Here is a 24,000-nt window from a genome sequence, read left to right as displayed (position 1 = left end):
TCTAAGTCAATTAGGCAACACTTTTGGATATAAGCACAATTGGTCCATGTTCAAGCACATCCACTCGAAGAGGCATAATAGATTGTTTGTGGAGAGGTTGAATGATCTTATCTTTATCCATTACAACCACCGTCTTAGGACCAGACAAATTTTGAACACTTACTTCTCTCCAATCACTGTAGAGGAGATCAATCCAGAGTATGAGCAACTCACTAAGGCTACTAATCTAGTCTTCACTAGGGAGGACCATGAGTGGGTTGACCAAGCAAACATAGAAGTTAAAGTAATGGCTATGAAAAAGGAGGAGAATAGGTCACATTCTGGCACACACACATGCACTGTTGATGTTGATCATAGCATCTCAAAAGGCAGAGACTGTGGCTTTTTAGTCCTCTAGGACCTACCTTAGTCATCATTGTAGAAGGCAAACAGACTACTTTGAGGCTGAGGTTGAGGTTGAGGATGAGGATGAGGCTTGAGCTAGAGCCTGAGCAAATAGACTTGTTTTTGTTTACATTGTTTACACTTTAAAATAAGACATATGTGTTTCATGGAACATTTGATGTCATAGGTTTCATGGATTTTACATACATTTGACAACATTTATAATTTTCTATACATCTATGTCATATGATTCTATGTTTTCCATTTCCTTCAGTTACAATTTACATTTTACGTATGTGATGGATTTATGATTTATGCTCCTTGTTTATGTATATGGTGACAAATTAGCTTCTATTCATTAAAAATCTCTATATTTCAAGGTCTTTCATTTTGTCAAGTCGTTATCAAGTCATAACCAAGTCACAAGTCGAGTCAGCCTTGCGGAGTCCAAGCCTAGCCCAAGTTTGGGAACTATGATATGGATGATTCATCGAAAACACTAGTGTAGCTTAATAATCACAAGAAAGTTGAAGTCAAAGGAAAGGGGACAATTGTAATCAAAACAAGGTCAAAAAGGGTACATTTGTGATGTTTTGTATGTCACTGGGTTTACGCATAATTTAATAAGCATGGTACAACAGGTTGAAAAGGGACATTCTCCAATTTTTGAAAATAGTGAATGTGTCATTTATGGCAAAAACAAAAATAACTTGCGTACAATAGAATCTGTAATGTCCCCTCTGAAATAAGATTTAATAATAAATGATAATAATATTAAAAATAAAAATAAACAAATTAAAATGTACATTAGTAGAAGCAAGATGGAGAGGAGGAATGTTTGAAGGTTTCATGGAGGCAAATTTCAGAGTATGGCTTGGAGACAAATGGGCCAAAGGAATCAGCGGGTAAGGCTACCAGTGTGGCAGCCACTAGGCAAGGCATGAGAGGATCGTCCAAATATTCCCAGCTGGTCCAAAAAATGAGAGCAGACAAGATCACACAAAAAAAGTTAGTAGACCCTGTGGAACCTTAATTTTTGCAAAAATTAGGCCCCATTTATGATGTTGGAGACTTTTTTTCAAAAAAGGATAATCATTCATGTCAAAGTCAAAGATATAACAAGAAATGCATACACCATTGAATATACATTGATATAATAATTTTATCATCAGTATGAATATATTTGATATATGATTAAGTGATGTATAAAACTGAAGACAAAAATCTGAAATAGCTTTGATATAAGCTACAGATATAAATATCAGTTAGAGATCTCAAGAAGGCTTCAGATTTGAAGAAATTGAAACAGCAATTGAACTGTGCGAATTAAGGAAGACCTTGAAGCATCACACCAGAATAAAGAACAATTTGAGTAACTCAAGTCTCAGGGTAATTAGGATACACCTGCAAATAGAAAGTCCTCAGGAACATTTAAAGGCTGAGGCAAATAAACTAAAAGGTAATTGGATGTTAAAATCTGTATACTTAAACAGAGGATATCGGACCTATAACATGAAGTCACCGATAAATAAATTGCTTTGAAATTATCTTGCTAGTTCCTCAAATGAATGAGCAGATGTTTCATAAAAACATGACTTGAAGACACATACAAAGAAGGATACTGGACAGTGATCAAAGGCAGAAGTAATCATCAAAGATGGTGATATATCCAGATTTCTGCATTAAACTTTCATCATTTATAGAGGCTGCCACGTCTGAATGTATGGAGGCAAAATTTGATTATCTTTCCTTCCTTGAGAATATTCGAAATTGATGAACTTATTTTCTATGGCATTGCATTGTTGTTCATGGAATGGGCACTGGAATTAAGAAGCAGAGAAGAAGTCTTGGAAACGTCAAAAGAGGATGTTGTATGCTTCCAGAGCACAAGGCAAGATGAAGCATGTGTAAAAAGCATGGAGCCAAAAATGGTGGAAACCTTGACTTCATCGGTTTGATTCATTTGTTGGTGGAAATTCCATTACAACTTTCCTCTTTATGACTCCAATAGCGTCAAACCTTGGTTGTATTTGATTAATTGCAAATGTCTGATGCCTGGAAGGAATTAATTTGGGCAAAAGTTATATTACAAAGCCTTGCCCAATTATTTTATTAAAATCATTGCTTTTAAAATAAAATTATAATTTGTAATAGTCACTCCAATTAATTGTTTTGAAAAGATGAGTCTTCTAGCATAGACTTTTTATCTTTTCGGTCACTTATAAATATAAGTGACTCAGCGGATTAAAAAAGATTCAATATTCGGACAATTGCATTCATACACTCTAAAGGAGTATTTTATATTTTATTTTAATAATAAAATAAAATGTTCTTTGTTTATTATTCAAGGCGTGGAGATTTAAACTACAAGCAAATCATCCTTTGTAATTATTTTTGGAAGTCTGTATACAATTTAAATATCGGATAAGTGGACATGGCCATTTAGCATTTAAATTTGATCATCACAAATAGTGTGAAATATTTAATTGCTTTCGCATCTATGTCCAGTTTTCTCCTTACCAGAGGAGTTAAAAGTCAATATGGACTAATTTAAGATTGCATATATATTTGATCTGTCGCATCTTGATTATTTAATTGTTGGCAGTTAAAGTGTGTAAAGCATTATAAAGTTGTACGTGATAATTCACTAAAGTTGACTCTATTGCTCGGATGAATAGAGGCACTGGTATTTCTACTATTGAAGTCAGAAAATCTGTAACTTCCTTCCTTCAAACATCAAGTCAATTATTTATAAATATTTTAGAATCCATTCAATTCAAACACTCTGCACCCAGTTTTCATTGAGTTCGAGGACCTTGCCAGCCAGAGAACTCCAAAGCTTAAATTCGCTCTAGAAAAGCCTTGAATCAAACAGTCAGCGTTTGAGGTGAAGGTTAACCCACCTAGGCGTAGCAGAGCCTGAAGTGCAGGGGAATCAAGAAGTATTCCTATTCGTTGGCTAGAATTGATTGAGAAGTCCTATCGGAGAAGTGGCAGGCTCTTGGATTTCCAATCTGTGGTTTTGGGAACCAACAGACCCCAAAACAAATAGCGGTTTGCTCATATCTTTAGTGGTAACAACAGTGGCTTCAAGTGTGTGGCTAGCAAACAATGGAAACCCAAAAACCCATCCATTCCCAACAAATGCCAGCAAAGAAACCGGCAACAATTGTGAACAGGATTTTTCAGTCCAGATTGAGTATGAGGGATGGATGAAGGTTATGAATCTCTTCAAGGAAAGGGCTTTCTTTATGAAATGTGGATGCAATTCGCCAATGTTTGCCCGCATTGGCAAGTGATGTGATGAGAACTAGGATTAGCATTTTACTATCAAAACCCTTTCAAACAATTTCTTTCTGGTTATTTGTGGTTGTGCTTGTGAAAAAAAATGAATTTTGTTAAACAAGCCCTTCCTTGTGAGAGGCATACACTTTTTTTTTAAGATTAGTCCCCAAACTTCAACCTTAAGCGAGTATCACTAGAAGAAGTCCACATTTGGGTATGCTTGTATAATCTCCCCCATGAATATTGGAATGAGGAGACTCTCAAGATTATTGGAAACAAGCTCAGTGAATTCCTTAAAGGTAGATTTGAAAAGGACTTTAGCACATTTGCCTGGATTTGCATAGCCTGGGAAACCCACCCACCCTTGCTACATAACGTTGAAATATGGACAAGCGAAGGGATATAGTGGCAACAAATAGAGGTGGAAGAAATTCTAAAGCAGGAAAAAATGCAAGCCTTGAGGTGGCGAAGAGGCATAATGCATAGTGGACAAGAATGGAAAAGGGTTGGCACAAAATGCGTTTGAAGACCAACTCATTTAAATTCCTAAGGGTGTCCCTTATGATGTAGAATAGACGTGTGGGGAGAGGGATGAGGAGGCACTCCTAACAGATGACCAAAATAAGGTAGATGAGAATATCCAACACAGTTGGCTGAAATGGTGGGTGTGGACAAGGAAGTGAGGGATCAGCCAAGAGAATGTCCCTTTTCAAGTGTTGCAAAAGGAGAATCAAGTGTCCAAGAGAGAATCCAAAAGTTGACTTTAGATCTAAAGACAAACACCCCATCACCTCGAATGGATAAGGATCTCAAAAACAAATGAAAGTAAAACCAGATTTGGCAACCACATTGTTCTATTACACTAAACGGGTGCATTGCCTAAACAAATGGGTCAGTGAGAAAATGGACACAACAAGCATCATGAGGGTTGCAATGACTAGCGATAAAATAGAGAAGCAAAGCGGTAAGTGTTGTTTAGGAACAAATGGAACTTTGAAATGGGCAAAGGATTGTCTGGACCAAACAAGCTTAAAAGACATTTATGAGTCACCAATAAGAGAAAAATAACATACAACTTTGCACGTGGAAGAGGGGGGGAGAAGGGTTTGTTTTATCTACAGATGAGGAGGATGGTTTTAGCTTAGTGGATGAAGAAGGCACTTTTGAAAAGAGGTTGATTACTCAAACAAAATTGAAATCAAAGAAAGTCAAAGTAGGTAGTCAAAAGACTAGGGGATGCAAGTCTAATACTAAACTATTAGAGAATGCATGAAACAAGAAGGGGTGGAGCAAACTTAGATCCTAGAGAGACTTTTCTCTGCTAGGCACCAATGAAGGTCCTAGCGTGGAAAGTCGGGGGCTGCAATGCCCTTACAAATGGTGTTTGATCAAAAGATGCTTTGATCAAATGACACCTAACGTGGTTTGTCTACAAGAAACCAAACTGCGTCAAGATGAGGCAAGATTTTCAAAGATTGGCACAATTGAGAGGGAGCTTTTGCTAGTTCAAATGGTGCTTCTGAAATTGGAGAAGGAAGTAGTACAATCAGAGGCAATTTCAATGCTACAATAGAGATGGTTGATAAAAGAGGCAACAGGAGCCTAGTAAGCCCAGTGCAAAATGATTTCGAGGAGTTTGTTACACTAAATGGGAAGTGGGAAATAAAAGCTCAAAATGGATCATACACATGGACTAATTGAAGAAAAGGTTGCTCCAATATCACAGAAAGATTGGATCGTTTCTTCTTGGCTGGAAATGGGGATGCTTCGCCCTTTGTCTTTGAAGTTGGTGTGCTTCCTATAATAGGGTTGAATCATGTTCGATTCGTTGTCTTGCAAAGAGACACAATGCTCTTCCAATGCCCTTTCAAGTTTAAGAAGATGTAGCTTCAGAAGAGTGGCTTCATAGAGATGTTGGCTGATTGGTGGCAAAATGCCTAGGTGAGATGGAGAACATGAGTTTCAATTTTTTTCAAAAAGCTATCTTCTATTATAAGTAAACTGCAAGATTTCAAATAGAACTCATTTCAAAGATATTTTTGTCGAAAAAACGGCTCTTGAGGGACAACTTGAAGTTCGAAAGTACAAAATCATCAGTAGTGATATGGATATGATAGATTGCCTAAATGAAAAGGACCTACGGGCAAAATATGTTGAAGTGTTGGCTAGGGAAGAATTATATAGCAGACAGGAATCTCAAGATACCTGGCTTAAAGAAGGTGATCCCAACACACACAAAATCCCTGTTTAGTTAAAACCAAAAATCAATCAATTGAATATACTCAATAAAGATGGCAAGCGAAGAAAGGGTTTTTTATGCATATGGCATAAACAAAGTTGTTGTGCAGTTTTCTTTTCCTTGTGGTCCAATGATGGTGTGGCTTCTATCAAGGAGTATGATGAGGTTCTTGAGGTCATCCCGAAGTGGTCTCAGAAGAGGATAATAAGATGTCGATGGTGCCAATGTTGCTAAGACAACTAAAGGGTGTTCACTTTGGATTAGCAATGGACAAAGCCCATAGGCTGGACAAAATTATTCTTCCAAAGATTTTGGGATCTAATCAAAAATAAGTTGTGGGGGGTGTGTTGGTTATCAAAATCGCCAGATTGGAAATCCAAGAGCCTGCCACTTCTCCGATAGGATCTCTCAATCAAATTTTGGCCAACGAACGAGAATCTCTTAGATTCCCCTGCACTTCGGGCTCTGCTACACCCAAGCGAGTTAACCTTTACCTCAAACACTGATTGTCCGATTTCAAGGTTTTCTATAGCGAATTTAAACTTGGAGTTCTTCAACTGGCAAGGTCCTCGAACTCAATGAAACTAAAATTGGATGCTGAATATTTGATAATTGAATGTTTTGTATAAATTTTGTAAATAATGGAATTGATGCTTGTAGAAGGAATATGTAGATTTTCTAACTTCAATAAAAAGACCAGTGCCTTTGCTCATCCGGGCGATAGAGTCAACTTCGGTGAACTTTTACATACAACTTCATAATGTTCAGTGCACTTATACTGCCAGCAATTTCAATAATCCAGATGCGACAGACCAAATATAATGCAATCTTAAACCAGTCCAAATTGAATTTTAACTCCGCTGAGAAGGAGACAAATTGGACAAAGGTACGAATACAATTTAATATTTCACAACACCTATGATGATCAAATTTAAAATGCTAATTGACCATGTCCACTGATCTGATATCAAAATCATATACATAATTCTAAAATATAATTACGAAGGACAATTCCCCTGTAGTTTTAAATCTCCACGCCATTCAAAAATAAACAAAAGACATTTTATTTTATTTTAAAAATAAAATAATGGAATTTTTATTACAAAATCATAATAGACCCCTTGTTCCTCCATACAATAATATAAATATAAAAATGCTCCTGTGAAAGTAGATGTGAATGTTTGGATATATCTTTTACAAATAGCATACCCCTTATTTATACTTCAGATGTAAGGGAGATGTGACTTTTCAAATGGAAAGTCATGTTACATTTTTTTTTAATCACACCTCTCTAGCATAACAAATTATATTCATCTGTACATAATTAATATAATTTTAGCACCTTCCCATAATATAACTTATAAAAAAATTTAAATAATTTAAAATCCATAGGCTCCCGTGAAAGGCTTGATTCCATGATGTATCTTTGTTGAATTTGTCGCCACTCCATATTAATATCTGCCTTTCAATATTATTATCACATATTCCTTTGATAATAAATCCTTTTAGCGTAATTGCAAATTAGACTTGATCTATTTATCGGGTTTCATAAATTTTTGTCATACTTCATATCTATTGTTGTAAAATGTTTTTTGCCACTGAACAATTTATAATTGTCAGATACTCAATGTAACTGAATATTTTATGTATTCGATTCTCCTGCCTGGCGGATTTCTCACTCCCATAATCTCCATTTTGTCCATGGCTCGATAGGTTTGTCCATTTTTTTATATTTTCAAGGAATCCAAATTGCATTACACATCTATGGCAGGAGATACGTGGTACATCAAATGTCTTGTTTGGCGGAGGATCTTCTGCAGATGATTTTGCTTCATATAAACGAATATTGGTGGGATCAAAATCCAAACCGCTTTCTGAAACAATCAATTTCCACACATATGGAATAAAGAACTCCTCTGGATGAAGCTCTTGTTCGTATGTGAATCCTAACTGGGCGAACAACTTCATCCCTTCGCCCCGCCATGACCTTCAATTAGCAACTATAATTTGCAGAATTTTTTCTACCGACCATTCCTCATCTAAACGTTGCACATCCAGGCGGCTATTGAAAAAGTCCAATACTGTATAAATGTTGTCCACTAGTTCATAAAAGCGTGGATGGTCTCTGAATGGTTTGAAAAGCTCCTGTCTATGCAATATCAAATACACAACCTCTGATTTCCGAGGCAAAGCATAAGTAAGAATAGCGTTGATTATTTCCAAAACAATTCTTAAGAAGTCTGTATAAATATGTAGCTCAGTTGGTATATCCTCGGCTGAGTCTTTGCCTTCCAATTGATTTACATTTATTGTAAGGATCTTGCTGTTACTTGCCTCTGCTAATTTTGTGTACTTGTGTGATAGCATGTCGAAAAGACTAACAAGCCTTTGTGATGCACATGCATTCAAACTGTAGACATGTGGGGCCATGTTTGCCAAAGTTGCAAGGCAGTTTGTGTGAAGATAAACATCCCTCAGTTTTGATAGATTATACTTCACTGTCCTTATAAGAATCACAACAATCAAAGAACCAAGTGATGTTCGAGACAATAGTTGCTCTCAGTACCAGGGAACACTTGGCAGTATCAGCTTATGGATACTAGCATTAAAAGATGAATCTTGGTTAAGTATCAGGAGAATGATAAGCAACATATATATCTGATTTGAAGATCTTTGAGGTGCACCATAAAGCATCTCCAGAACAGTGTATCTAAATCTGTTCGAACCAAAACATATTGCAAGAAGTCAGAGTTCCCATGAAGCAAAGAGCAGAGCAACAAGATGGAACTCTCATCTGTCCTGCAGCATATATATCATCCATACTCCTGCAAATTTTGAGAAAGATGACACCATGTTTAAATTCCAACGCTGCTGATTTATCTTCTAGATCTTTGACACGAGTTTCTTTTATCTCTATGGGCTTTGAACGTGCAACACAGAAAGATTATAACAATGGATTTGTTGATTGTTTCATGTCTCTATGCTGACTGCTGTCTGTAATCAACTGCCTGAATAAAATGTTTTCGTCCTTCTTTAAATTAATTCCTTCTATGTGTGAGTTAATTTATATAGAAAATGTCCTTCTAATCACATTCATAGCACTTTATTCCTTGTTGTGAAATGCTCTTTTGTATCTTGGATAATGATTTGGAAAAAATTCTCCTGACATGTTTTTACATCAGATACTTCTGTATAGTGCTGAGATGGATGTATATACAAACCAGCTCCTTCTCCACATTATCCTGATCATCACCTCTACTTATTTTGAATCATATTTTATAAACATAAGTAGTGAGTAAGATCTAAAGGTAATCCCCTTACAATGATGTTTGGGACTCTAAAATTTGCCAAAATTGTAGAGGTCCATCAGGGTGGTTGAAGGATCTGGAAGGAACGGATTTGTTCTTGAAGATTTCAACAACACTTTGATTGCCCTAATGCCAAAAAGGGGCAAGACTGGTACCTCTGAAATGTTGATAGTGAGCCAACATCTCTCGCAGGGATTCACGACATGATTTAACAGCCTCTTGTGTCTTCTATAAGTCTAGTGTTGTATAGGGCATTAACAGGTTCATCTTTTGGTGTAATGGGAAACCTAGCAATTAACGAGTGGTATCAAAGCTTGGTCACAGACTCGAATCCATGCAAGCCACAGCAAGTAACGTTGGGAGGGGGATTGTTGGCAATGGGCCAACGTCTCTCGTGGGGATTCGCAACATGGTTTAAAAGCCTCTTGTGTCTTCTAATAAGTCTAGTGATTGTATCAGGCATTAATAGGTCAATGATTTGGTGCAACGACAACCCTAGTAGTTAACTTGAGGACTTCAAATCAATCTTATTATGTAATTTGGTGTATAAGGTAATCTCGAAGGTGGCTGCTAACAAGTTTTAAAAAGGTGCTTGGCAGAAAAATATTGGAGGAACAAAGAGGTTTTACCCCAAAAAGAATGATATTTTAAGGCATTATAATTGCTCATGAGGCAATTCACTCAATCAAACCAATGAGTAAGCGCAAGATAATTGTCAAACTAGATCTCACAAAGGTATATGACAAAGTGGATAGAGCTTTCTTATACAAGGTTATGGAAAGGTTTGGGTCTTGCAACAAATGGACAGAATGGATACAAGGATGTATCAAGCGTCCAAGGGCCTCTATCCTAGTGAATGTTGGGCCTCTTTTTGAGACCTCTCAAGGCCTAAGACAAGGAGACCCAATCTCCCCCTTTCTTTTTATCATCGTGCCAAAGGTAGTTGGAAGGTTGATCTCAAAAAGGAGAGTTAATGGATTATGGCAAGTTGTTGAGTTGGCTAAGGGTGTAAACCCTATCTCACATCTCTAGTCTAATGATGAAATATTGTTGATGTGGGGAGGACTCGTTGAGGGAAGCTAGAGTCATGAAGATTGTTCTTGATAAGTATAGCATGGTCTTAGGCCAAACTCAACTAGAAAAAATCTGAAGTTGTTTTCTTCCAGGAGTAAACTTTCAAAGAGAGGTTGAAAAGTCCTAAATGTACAACCGGGACCTTTGCCAGGCAAACTCCTTGGCATTACTATTTTTGGGGGAGCTTGTAAAACTAACTTGTGGAATGTTCTGATAGATATTTGTATGGGTAAAATGGAAGGTTGGAATAGTAGGTTGCTCACTCTAGCTGGAAGGATGCTACTGTCAAAATCAATAATCTCTATAATGTCATTATTTTCTATCATGTATTTGAAGATTTCCTCAAAGGTTATTAAAAGTGATCACAAAGAAGATAAGAAAATTCTTTAGGAATGGAAATCACAAGCAAGACAAAATCCCATTGCTAGCTCAAGACAAAATTTGTAAGTCGAATGTGGTGGTTGGAGCAGAGAGGCTATGGGGGCTAAACATGTTTGTAATATGTACATGATTAAAAGGATATTTCAAGAAAGATCAATGGTCATCTCTGGAGCAATGGATGAAGTCATATGATGCATACCCAAAAAGGTGAGTATTTGGTTAAGTTGGGGTACAGGTTGCTAGAGAATGAGATAAGGGAGAGTGGCATGCTCATCCATGCTAGGGTCGGCATTGCTTACCTAAGGCAAGCACTTTTGCCTAGCATGCATTTAGAGCTACATTACTCGGGGACACATTTCTGATCCTAAGCCCCAAGCTTCGGAAACAGGGACGGTTTCGAGGATGAGAGGACTGCAGGAGATGTTTCCAAGCCATCCCCACCCAGACAGGAAAATTGGAAACGCATCCCCAAAAATTTGGAAACGGTCAACGACTTTCTAGATAGTGTTGACCATCCCGGCAACTCCATTGTTGTTTCCTATCTATCCTGGGGACTGCTAAAAGTTTCCAATTCAAACATAACATATAAAACCCCAAAAAACATTAAAAGGCATATTTCTTTTATCTACAGGGCCTGTGTGTTGGGTGTCGGAATTAAAATAAATTATAAAATAAAGGTTACAAACTAAAAACTTTGTTAACATATCGAAGGCAACATTTTTTTTCATTTGTGCCCAATGACGGAAGGACTATGTAACAACTGTGAACGTAGGTGAAAATTGGATGATGAAAGTTGAACGCAGGACGGTGGTAGGGGATTTGAAAGGCGAATGTAGGGGGGTTTTGTATTCAGTTGCCACCAATACATTGAATGCAGGTTGCAGATGGCTGGGGTTTTCATTGTTCAGCATTTGAGGTAAGTTCTTAAATTTTTTTTAAAAGTTTTCTATAATATACTATTTAAAAAAAAAAATTATTACTAAATCTTTTTTTTTTCCTAATGTATTTTTAGATTAGCAGCCTAAGTTGCTGCTTGTTTTGTAGAGAATAATTTGTCTGATGAACAGAAAGTTTTTTTTTTAAACAAAGAAATATTTTATATATAAGTATTTACTATTAATAAACAATAAAAACTTATAAATATAAATAATATGACTGTCATTTCTTTGATTTTCACTTTTTAATTTTCATTTATAATTCTTATACACTATTTTGTGGCCTGTCATTTTATGTCATGTAAAAGAGAAGTCTGATTTTGATTTTTATTAAACATGAGCACTAGCAGCAGCACTGATGGTACTGGTAGTGATGAAGAATGGCAGGGTGAAGAAGCTGGATTTTATGTCTATGATCATTGATGAATCATTACTTTATGAATGGAATTGATAATTTTAAACTAGGTTGTTGTGATGAATGTGTAATTGATAAATATATTTGAAAATTCAGATATGTATATATATAGTCGTCCCCTACTCCGCCCAAAAAAAACCATCCAAGAAACCCGTTTCCCTGTCCCCCCCCTCCCGGAAACTTGGGGTTAGAGTCTCATTGGTGATAGGCTTAAGGAGCTAGGTTTTGCGAGACTCTTTAAATGTGTGTTATGCAATTGAGCTAAGGAAATAGTGGATCGTTTACATCTGAATTACAGTTTCTCCCAGCAGAGTTGGAAGATTGTCTTGAATCATTTGGGCTGACAAGGACCTCAGCCAGAGACACTTATTGAGATAGGACAGTCTTGGTTCATCCCAAAGAAGAAAACATCCTTTTCTAGAATATGGCAGATCCGCCCTTCATATGGGAAATTTGGAAGGAAAGGAATAGGAGGGTTTTCCACAATAAAGAAGCCAAATTTGAAAAATTTGTAAGCAGATTGGAAAGATCTGTTTCAGAGTTGGTTAGCAATGTGGCCTCCAGTCAATCTTTCAAATACCTCTTTTAGCTTAAGAGGGCAAGGTAATTCGGCAAGCTTGGACTTTGGTGAGGTTCAGGCCTGTTAATGGGCAATGAACAGCTAATCTTATTGCTCGGGGGGGTCTGAAAAGGTTTTGGAGTGTACCAGAAGAAAGATGAGTCAAAACAAACTTTAACAGTGCCTCTGAAGGCAATCTGGGGTCGTCAAGGGTACGGTTTGTAGCTACAAATCATCAAGGCAATGTGCTACTAATAATGAAGCCAAAGTTCAAGCGGCTCTTAGTGCAGAAGCAGCTAAAAGATTGAATGTGAAGAAGATCCATTTAGAAGGAGATTCACAAAGTATTGCGAATGCATTAAGCAAGAATGAAGTTAGAATGTGGCATTTCAATAGGAATGTCAAGAAAATTACCTTATTATTGGCTTCCTTTGTAGATTCAGAATCACACATTTGAAACAGGAATGGAATGAAATTGCATGCAAACTATCAAAATTTTCAGTCTCACTGAATGATGGGCCGGGGGAGGATTGAGTGGAGGATTTTCAAAATGTAAATAGCAAAAAGCACTTGAGATATGATATTACCATCCATTAGGTTGGAGAGTAAACTGCAATTCTTGGTATAGGCCTTGAAGACACCAATAGAGGAGATTATATGTTAGTGATTTTTAAGAAAAAATTAAAAAAGCAAGGATGCTCAAGGATGTTGAATCATGGCACGTTAATGCAGAACAATTAATAATCATTATACATGGGAAAACAGATTTATGTGCTTGTATATATTATTGTGAAGATCTGGAAATGCAGGTTTTTTTATTGAGCTTACTCAATGATTATACAACCTCCTCATATGAGGGATATGTGGATGCCAAATGGAGTACCTTGGTACTCAACCTACAGAAGCACCTAGAAGAAGCTAAGGCAGATATATGAGAAGTTGCCAGAAGTGCCATTAAATTCCATGCCATGGATTGTTGGTTGTCATTTTCTTTCTCAAGTTGATGCTAGGGTAGGTTGCAGGAAATATGGAAGCGAATTTCATATTGCATACTGCAAGGCAGCAACAACATTTTCTAAGATAGATTACCAAGAAGCAATTGAAGAGAATTTTTGTGAAAATGATCCCAAGTTCTGACAGATTATAGACTTTCTGTTGGGGGAGAAAAACATGAACTGGGGGCAGACGTATAGATCCAATATTTATATTGCCCCCTCGGTGTTGGTGTTGGCGTGTGCTTTAGAGCTTGGAAAGGAGTTAGTTTCAATGATGAGAGCATGTGTGAGGTCAAAATGGTTGGGGGACTTGTCCCCATTTTTGTTGTCGTATCGGGGAAAGAATTTTGGGAACATTAAGGGTGCCTACCATGTGGTTGGGTGCGGCTACAAGAGTCACCCTTTTCTAGTGCAAACATAAATATAAAGCTGTTAGAAAGGACAGGGTTGTCGTTGCACCAAAAGATCGACCTGTTAATGCACGATACACAATCTTATAGTACCACAGGAGGCAGTTAAGCCATGTCGGGAACCCTACAAGGGATGCTGGCCCACTGCCAACAATCCCCCTCCCAGCATCATTCGCTGTGGCTTGCAGGATTCGAACCTGTGACCAAGCTCTGATACCAATTGTTAGAAAGGACAGGGTTGTCATTGCACCAAAAAATCGACCTGTTAATGCCCAATACAACCGATAGTCTTATAGAACCACAAGAGTCGGTTAAGCCATGTTGCGAACCCTACGAGGGATGTTGGCCCACTGCCAACAAAAGCACTATAGCGACATAGCTCGAGATGGCTGGGAGTTGCTAAAGGGGTACAGTCTTGAAAGTTGAAGTAGAAAAGAAAAAGAGGGAACAAGAGATGCTAGCGGAGATTAGGTCCAACAACAAAGCGAAATGTGCTTTTGTAGGTCCAAAGGAAAAGAAGACTGAGGGGCCGATAGTGTGGAAGAAGGTCGAGTAAGTTGTGATCTCTATGAGGGTTAGCTTTTGCCTTGTAATTTGAAATCCAGTTTGGGTTTATGCTAGGATGTAGAGGGGCTTTTGTTAATAGTGTAGCCTACATTAATAGCAAAGGTTTCTGAAATTTGATATGTTTAGGGGTAATTGTTGTCGTCGGTAAAGATTGTGCAGCCAAGTTGATGTCGTCGATAAAGATTTTGTAGCTGACGGGTTGATTAGGATTGTTTTGTAGCCGACGGACCCCTTCGGGAAAGTTCAGCGAAAAGTATTTATACCTCGTCTGGGTACATTGTAAATCATCTTATGAAGCATAATGTAATGTCTTTTGGCATATGCGAATAATAAAATGAGTTATGCTATTGTTCAATACCTGTGTGCATTACTTAATTAATCTATGTAGTACACATTTGGCGTTGTTGCCCTATGAACCTGGAAGGAGGGAGGAATGAAGCTTAATGCCAAATCAGCTTAACAAGGATCGAAATAAGATAAGGGGAAAAGATGAAAATTTAATTTTGGCACAGCAAGCCGAATGCAGAAGGAGGTTTCAAAAGATTGCCGACGAACACAAAAGCGCGCAAGAATTGTTGGAGGAGACTCGACAACGGGTGGAGTTGTGATGTGAATATCAAGATTTAACTGTGTGATTTTGAGTCAAACTCGATGACCCATGTTTCATGAGTAGTGATTCAACATGAATCCATCTCTCATGAGAATAAATGGAACACTTAGCACTCATTGGATCTAGGTGATGCTCACAGGGGTGAAGCACCGGGACTTCCCGGGAGGTCACCCATCCCAGTACTACTCCAGCCTGAGCGCGCTTAACTACGGAGTTTCCTCCACAGTTAAACCCAAAGCTTGCAACCCCATTTGCAAAACCTTCACCAAGTGTTGTGCCTTATGAACCATTCATTAGAAAGCCCCTTAAGCTCATCAATTGATAAGTAGGAGATGATTTCCACAGCTAGTCAAATTGTGATGTGAATATCAGGATTTAACTGTGTGATTTTGAGTCAAACTCGATGACCCATGTTTCATGAGTAGTGATTCAACATGAATCCATCTCTCATGAGAATAAATGGAACACTTAGCACTCATTGGATCTAGGTGATGCTCACAAGGGCGGAGTTTTTGAATTTGTATTCGCCGAGGGAAGAGAGTCCAAAGGGAAGAGAGTCGACTCACACGGCTCGGAGTGTTGAGAGAGCAAGAGCGTGGAGTGAACTCTTCATCCGGGATACACTTCCGAAAGGGACAACTTCAGAAGATCCTTCTTCACCAAAGTGTGTAGCTGTTGAGACCGCTAATGTGGGAGAGCAGACAGTCAGTGTGGGAGTGCAGTCTGCCAATGTGGGAGTACAGACCGCTGGTGTGGGAGTGAACAACGCTAGTGTTGCAGGACCGAACAACGCCCGTGCACAAAATCCAGTAGTGATGGTAGGACCAAAAGAAAAGTTGCCGAAATTTGATGGTGATGGTACGGCCAATTTGATTCGACACTGTAAAACATGCGAAATGATTTGGAGGGCAAATGGCATAACATATACAAACAAATGGATCCGGCAGTTTCCGGCCACCCTACGGGGTGTTGCAATTGATTGGTTCGTCGATACAAATCCCCAAAACTTAACCACTTGGGATAACCTTAAGAAGGAGTTTACTGCTGAATTTCAACTGTTGCGCGACAACAACGAAATTGTCGCCAAGATATACAATACATAACAGGGGAAGAATGAAACAATCTAAGTCTATGCCAGGAAGTTGAAAGACTTGATCAACAAAATGGAGAATAAGCCGACTGATGGATTACAAAAAAGGTGGTTCATTGAAGGCCTACAGCCGAAATTACGAAAAAAAATGAAGATCGTTTTGCCGTCGTCATATGCTGAAGCATACAATTGGGCGATGAACTTGGAAAGTGAGCAGAAAACAAAGAAGAAGAAGAGTAGTTCATCCAATTCAGATGATGACGCGTTTTCGAGAGAAGATAGCAGCGATGATGAAAACAGCAACAAGAAGGTCCGAACTCTCCAGAAGGACATGATTCGCATAATGAAGGAATTCAAGAACATGCAGAAAGAAACAAAGGGAAGCGAACTATGGTGCACGGAATGTAAGGCAAAAGGTCACACAAAGGGCTCCTGTCCAAAGAACCAATTCTACGACATTTGCCAAAGCATAGGACATTCCACAAAAGAATGCCCCTTCAACATGAAAACCAGAGGACCTGTTCCTGGCACAGGAGGCTTCCGCGTTAGGAGGGAGCGAGAACACAAGCACGGAGGGTGCCACATCCGGAGGATACAGAAATAATAGACGTGAGCAGAACAACAATGTGAACAATAACAATAACAATGGTAGCCGAAGTCGAATTCAATATGATGCAAACGAACGGCCGATCGTTCAGTGTCGAGCATGCAATTTGTGGGGCCACTTTGCCTGGGATTGTACAACGGCAAACACACCAAAATTATTATGTAGGTGGTGCGGACCTGGCGATAATGAAGATGCCAAGTGCCCGAAGTCCAGAGTAAATCTGATCACCGTCGAGCCGGACGAAGAGGAGGTGTTGGCAATCACACGAAAACAAGCAAAATTATACCCAACCCCACGGAGGAAAAGAAGAGGCTGGAAGAAGTACGGAAGGAAATCGAGAAAGCAACGCAGGCGGAGACATCTCAATTGAAGGGCACCACGGGCACCTCACCAAGGAATTGTGCCGAGCAGAGCATTGTACGGTAGATACTACAAACAGAGGTACCTATCAAAATCAATGATTTGTTGCTCACAATGCCTCAGCTCTGATCGGCACTCACAAATATCGCACCAGCTACTAAGTTACCAAGAGAACCATGAAGAGGGAAGGAGATTGCCGCCGATGGAGAAGACCCAATATTGCTAGCACTTGCATCCGGACGGCATCCGGCAGTCGTCGAGATGGGGATTCTCGGAAGTGTGCTGACGGACACAATTGTCGACGGAGGGTCCGACATGAATGTTTTACCTAAGGCTATCTAGAAGAGGTTGGGACAACCGACGTTGTGGCCACCTACATTCCAGTTGTTGACAGCAGACCAACATGGCGTTAAACCTCTTGGCGTCCTGATGGCACAATCGGTGACGATTGGAACACAGTTGTTCTTGCTCGACTTCATCATCATCCCACTAAAGAGGAGAGGATATGATGCCATTCTGGGCCGAGGATGGCTCATATAAGCAAAGGTTAAACATGATTGGAAGAAGAATACCCTATCAATGGAGCGCGAAGGCAGAAGATTCATAATTGACCTGCACACAAATGGTAGGTGAGGAGGTAGCATCATCAGATTCTGAAGAAGAAGATGAAGGGAGGCAGCGTATGGAACCAGATCAGGAGGGAGTCCTGCGGTTGAAAGGAGGATCTACGAACAACGATTTGGATACTGTCAATGGCCTTTACCATTGGCAAATATTAGACTATGAACTCTTTCTGAGTTGCAATATGTTAAGGGTCGACGAAGGTGAGAAAAAGGAGGAAAATGAATGTCTGAAGGAATATAGAGAAGCGGAAGAAGGAAAGGCAATTATGGCTGAAGCTGAGGGGAAGAACATATAGTACGAAACTAGAAAAAGAAAAGATTAAAAAAAAAATTTTAAAAAAAAAGACGACAAATTGAAATAGTTCAAAATGAGTAATGCATGATGCCAAAGGGAAGAGAAATACATAATTAGGTAGAAAACATAAGTGGTTGTCAAAAAGAGCGTTGGATCAGAAGAAAATCACAAAAATGGTGTTTCGTGTGGCTTCGGAAGTGCTAATTTGGGGCCACTACCCCTCGACCCCACTGGGGGCGTTGCCCCCTAGACCCCTAGTCGTTGCGGTTATCAGTCGTGGGAAGTGTGACAAGTTGATGAGACCTGGAGCTTCTGTATGCATAGTGTGCTAGAGGTGGAGAGGGCACTGGAGCAAGCCTTTCGAGAGGGATGTTAGGAGTAGGTGTTGGACGTGAAGTTGTCTTGGTGGATGCGTAGAGAGCTCGAGAGGAGCTGATCATCCAGTTGAATTCAGTCCAGTGACACTTGGCTCAGGGTACCCAAGAGTTGGACACAGAGAAAGTAGCATGGGTGGCTATCAAGGTCAGCTTGCTTAAGGAGATAGGCTGCAGATGCAACGTGGTTTGGAGACCAGTTTGGTGCAGGCACGAGACGAATGTGAAAGTGATGTGACAAAAACAGATCTATCTTGTTGTAGTTAGTCAGTTAATGTATTTTGTTTGTTAATTTGTCTCAGATATTTTGTAATTGTCGTCCGGAGACAACTGTTTCTTCTGGGGGGGATGATGTTGTCGGTAAAGATTGTGTAGCTGACAAGTTGATGTCGTCGGTAAAGATTTTGTAGCCGACGGGTAGATTAGGATTGTTTTGTAGCCTACGGACCCTTTCAAGAAGGTTCGGCAAAAAGTATTTATACCCCATCTAGGTACATTGTAAATCATCTTATGAAGCATAATGTAATGTCTTTTGGCATATGCGAATAATAAAAGTTTTGCAATTCTTGTTCAATACCTATGTGCATTACTTAATTAATCTCTGAGGTAAACAATTGTTGAATATGTATGTTACTATGCAGTTAATGAAATGCAATGGCGGTACGCCTGGATCGAATGTGACAGTAATATGCCCAGTTTTGAAGTATGGGCTTCAAATTTACAGAGGACAAGGTTTTTTGTTGGGTGTTAGATCTAGTTATGTAGTGCAGGCATATAGTCTTTTCTATTTTCAGGATGGTGGTAGGTTAAAATACAAAAATAACATTAGTTTTCTCATCTAAGTAATTGAGTACTATCAAAGGTTCCGCATGCATGGTTGGAGGGAATCCAGTCAGCACTACATATTGATCATATGGAATCATAATCATAAATCATGAATCACGAATCTAAATGGGATAAGGATCAATAACCAATAAAGATAAGGAAAGCAATGAATCTATAACATACAAGTAGAAAAAGAACATCAACAACAATGATGTCTGAGAGTAGTGATTTCAATGATAGAAGCCTATGTCTTGGAAATGCTGCCAACTCCACAACAGTTAAAGAGAGTTGTGACTTTAGAAGAATCAACAGCAACGAAAACACTACACCGATTGCTATGATCAAATTGAAGGAGCCAAATAGAAGCTAATATATATATTAATCATCTGTGAAGACATCAGGAACTATATGATGTGCAGATTAGTAATGGACTCAGGCATATACTTTAGATGAAAGTACCGACATTGACTAAAAATCAATTAAAAGATAGCGAGTGGGAGAAGTTACTCATAATAATAAAGATTATTAACCCAAGAAAATAATTGACTAATCGAATAGTTAGTCATCACTAAAAGCTAGTTAGCACTTATGCATATAAACAAATTGCTATGTATTGTTTGATAATATCGACAGATAAATGAAGAATCCATTTGTCTTGAGAAGGTACGATTTAGACCATCATTAGTGGCAACGATATGATTAGTCATTAAGAGCAAGACTAACCGGATATTCCTTGGATAGCCAAATAGTTGTTATGAAGAAGGTCAATTGAGAAGGGTTGTCTCTCATCAAATAAAAAAGAATGCCATCCATTCAGTTGGGAGGTGTAAGAGGAAGGGAATACCTTTCAACAGAGGGAAGGGCTCGGTATCATATGATTAGAGATTAGGAAATGTATTTGATAGTCTACAAAAGGAAGAGTTAAGAGGGAAAATACTAATAGGGAACGAGAGAATAATAAGGAAAGAGCAGACTATAGCTCAGACCTGCGATCTGAGTATATTGTAAATTATCTATGCATCAGATGATGATTTACAGAATATTATATCTAAATGCTATTAAGAATGAAGGACCAATATATGGTCTAGTGTATATATTGTAGCTTTAACATCACTTTATAATAGTGAAATCAGAAAAATATATATATCAGTTATATTGTGTGTGTGTGTATATATATACATACATATATTATACTGTGTGTGTGTGCATATATATATATATATATATCTGTTGCCAATCTGTAGCATCCTGCCCCAAAGGTGGAGGCGGATATGTACTGGTGTGGATGCGCATAGGAAGCGCATCGAGGACATCTGGATGCTCACTTGAGCTTCCAGAGCACACCCAAATGCCATGGATGAGCTTCCTGTGCACATCCACAAGGCATTCAGGAGCGCAAAAAAGGCCCAGACTGACTAGAATTTTGAAGGCAAAGTGTTAATTTTCAAAGAGGATCACTCATGGGGTATCAAACTGCTTCCACAGAGGAATTACAAGCATCTAAGGTAAGCATTTTGATCCCATTCTTCAATCTTTTCAACCTTGAGAAGAAATTTCTCAAGTTATTTTTCTTTTCTTCTTTTTTTAGAAATAAGGAACAAGTTTAGCTATCTATTTTAATCAAGGTTGCATGGGGATGTGGGTACTTAGGGTACTTAGTGTACCAAAATCAGGGACAGGAGTACTTAGGTACGTTAAACCTTTTTTTTTTAATATAATTTAACATTTATAAAAAATCTGAAATTATGAATCATGACAATGGTTTTTCAAAACAAGAACAGGGATACAGTTTGCAAATGTCACGTATTGTTTTCAGTATTAGCTTTGCAATATGTTTGTAATAATAAAACATGATAATGTTTAGATGCATAACAGAAGGCAGACTTTAAACATGAACAAGAATATCATAAATCATATAACAATACCATATTGCAAATGATAAACTTCTGACTTGAACAGTGATAAAGTTTACTGTTAATCGGTATTGAATCATAAGTTTCAAATTGATTATGCATTGAATTAAGCTTGACAAATAACAAGCTGATACACAAACAAAATTGAAACAAAAATCAAAAATCTTTATCAAGGTCCTTAGCTATGATGCTCTCCAATAAGTAGCTGGTACTTGGGGAACGTGTACCCAATACTTGGGTACATGGGTATGCGTACCCATGCAACCTAGATTTTAATAGTTTTGTATCATTTTTTGTACTTGTATGCTTTAATGTTCATAGTTTTTTTCAAATTTAAATTTATTTATTTTCTTATAATAGCAAGAAATTAGATTGTATTGTGCAAGAATGGTCGCTACTGCTAGTCAAAGTTCAAGGGCAAGGCAAGCGAAGGGAACGATAACTTCAAACTGAAATAGGACCTCGTTTATGAAGACACACCACAAGCTTATCAAAAGTTACACAAGGTGCGTCATACATTTGAATGTGTAATGTATGCACTAACGAACCATTCAATAACTCATATTCTCGGGTCAAACTTCATTTTATGGGCCCTTCTGATAAAGGAATGGGAATGTGCAAATGAAGGAATGATGGGAAAGGGATGACTAATGCACAAATAGTAGGATTTATAAGATGCCAAGAACAAACTAATAAATTGGTTAAAGATCAAAACAATCTTCTTATCAAACTCTGTCCGGAAAGAAAAATGTGATTGCCCATTAATCCATTCATATTCTCCAAACATCCATTCTTGCAAATACCTATACCGAAAGAGGAAGAGGAAGAAGTAGAAATTATCGGCTGTATAAAAGTTGCATTGGACACGGCATTTAAAATGAAGTCAAGACAGCTTGTTGATCAAGCCCTTGAAGGTTGCCTCTGTGCAAATGGTATTCCTTTCAACTTGGCAAGATCATCATATTGGAAGGAGATGGAGGTAGTCATCAATAAAGCACCGGCTGATTACAGAGGCCCCAGGTATGAAAAGGTGTCTACCACCCTATTGCAAAAAGAGAGAATTTTGTAGAAGGATCACTTCAACCAATTAGAAATTCTTGGAAATTTTTGGATTGAGGTCTAGTATGACCATATTTTTTGGACTTCATGCACGGTACACTCCCTCAGCTTGGTCATTCAACAAATTGGCACTCAAATAGATTGGATGAAGCAGATATACCAAGAGGAGGAGGAGATACAGATGTTTGTGATGAACCATCAAATGTCATAATCGATATTCAAATCATTCTCCAAATTGGAGTTGCTAAAGGTAAATTCAAATTGTAATTACTAAATTAATTTATTTGTTTAAATTTAAATATGTTGATAAATTGTATATGACTTTGTTGAATATTTATTGACATATTGTTATTAACTTGCTTAGGTTGTTGAGACCTGTTTTGCATTTCATACTATTCTTATGAGACAACTTCTCAAGGTGCAAGGGGCATTGAGCCAAATGGTTACTTCTCAAGGTGCAAGGGGCATTGAGCCAAATGGTTATCTCCAATCAATGGGGTATGTAGAAGGACATTTAAAGAGGGCCCAAAAGGTTAAGGCATTGGTTTTGGATGATAGTTAGAGGCCTCATGTGCAATTCGTATTGGATTTCACCAATCCTATCATGACTATGCTCTATTTTGCTAATATAGATAAACTTTGTTTACGAGATGTGTATGATGGCATGTGTATGATGGCATGGACACAATGGTTGAGATGGTAAAACTTGCCATACAAACACATGTGAATGACCCCAAGAATGTCAAACCTTGTGCAATAAGATGGAAAGCATCATTCATCATTGTTTAAAGAAGATGACCACCCCATCGCACCTCCTTGCATATGCTCTATCTCTGAGGTACTATAGCGGGGAAATACTTGCTATGTCACATAGAGTAGCACCATATGTGGATGAAGAAGTTGCTATTGGGTTCTACAAACCTTTCACAAGACTCTTCCTAAATGAAGGATTGCACAAAAAAGTTAAGATAGAATTTGACTTATTTGCCTCGAGAGGTAAACTTAGTCCAATTGCAATAAAGGACCAAAACAACATGGGGGCTATCACATGGTAGCACCTCTATGGTCAACCATTTAAGCATCTACAAACTCTTGCAATTAAGGTCCTCTCACAAGTAAGTTATTTTTGTTTTTCGTTTACCACTTGTATTCTACAAATCTTTAATTTGCTTTTCATTTTTAGTATTTATGTTTAATTTTGTAAACATTGTTTTTGTTGCAAGTTCTTCAGCTGTTCAACAAAATTGCAGTACATACTCCTTTATCGACTTGTGAAGCGTAACTGACTGGGCTCAAAAATAAAAGGTTGACTTGATATACATTCATACCAACTTGTGTTTTGTCACGTAAGGAGGATCACTACAAGGGGCAACCAAGCATTGGGATGTAGAATCTGAGTGTGCAAACTTGGATTCAACAATTCAACATCTTACTACATTACGGATGATGATGGTGACAATAGCATGACGCATGGTGCATCTAGCACAAGTCGAACTATTTTGGGTTCAAATGCTCTTGAACTTACAACAATTGGAGTAGTTGGAGATGATGAGATCTTTTTTGTGAATCCATATGATTCTAATTCAAAAGCAGTGAATCCTGGATCTTTAATCCTTGATTGATGAACACTAAATCATGAACTAAATTTTGATTTTGTAATTGTAATGATTTTCTAATTTGCATTGGAATCAT

At 38.1% G+C, this 24,000-nt stretch overlaps 1 protein-coding gene and 1 pseudogene across 2 annotated transcripts in view; both read right to left on the bottom strand.

The window, feature by feature from the left end:
* The window catches only part of LOC149537955 (bystin-like protein), a 145,904-nt gene that overhangs the window by 102,262 nt on the left and 19,642 nt on the right, over nucleotides 1-24,000 (bottom strand). The gene's annotated exons all lie outside the window — the stretch shown is intronic.
* LOC149537956 (uncharacterized) lies at nucleotides 7,481-11,200 on the bottom strand (annotated as a pseudogene).

The sequence above is a fragment of the Cupressus sempervirens genome, chromosome 9, assembly GCF_028749045.1.
Source record: "Cupressus sempervirens isolate cs-2001-9-10 chromosome 9, ASM2874904v1, whole genome shotgun sequence".
NCBI classification, from domain to species: domain Eukaryota; kingdom Viridiplantae; phylum Streptophyta; class Pinopsida; order Cupressales; family Cupressaceae; genus Cupressus; species Cupressus sempervirens.
This window is presented reverse-complemented; position numbering and strand designations above follow the sequence as displayed.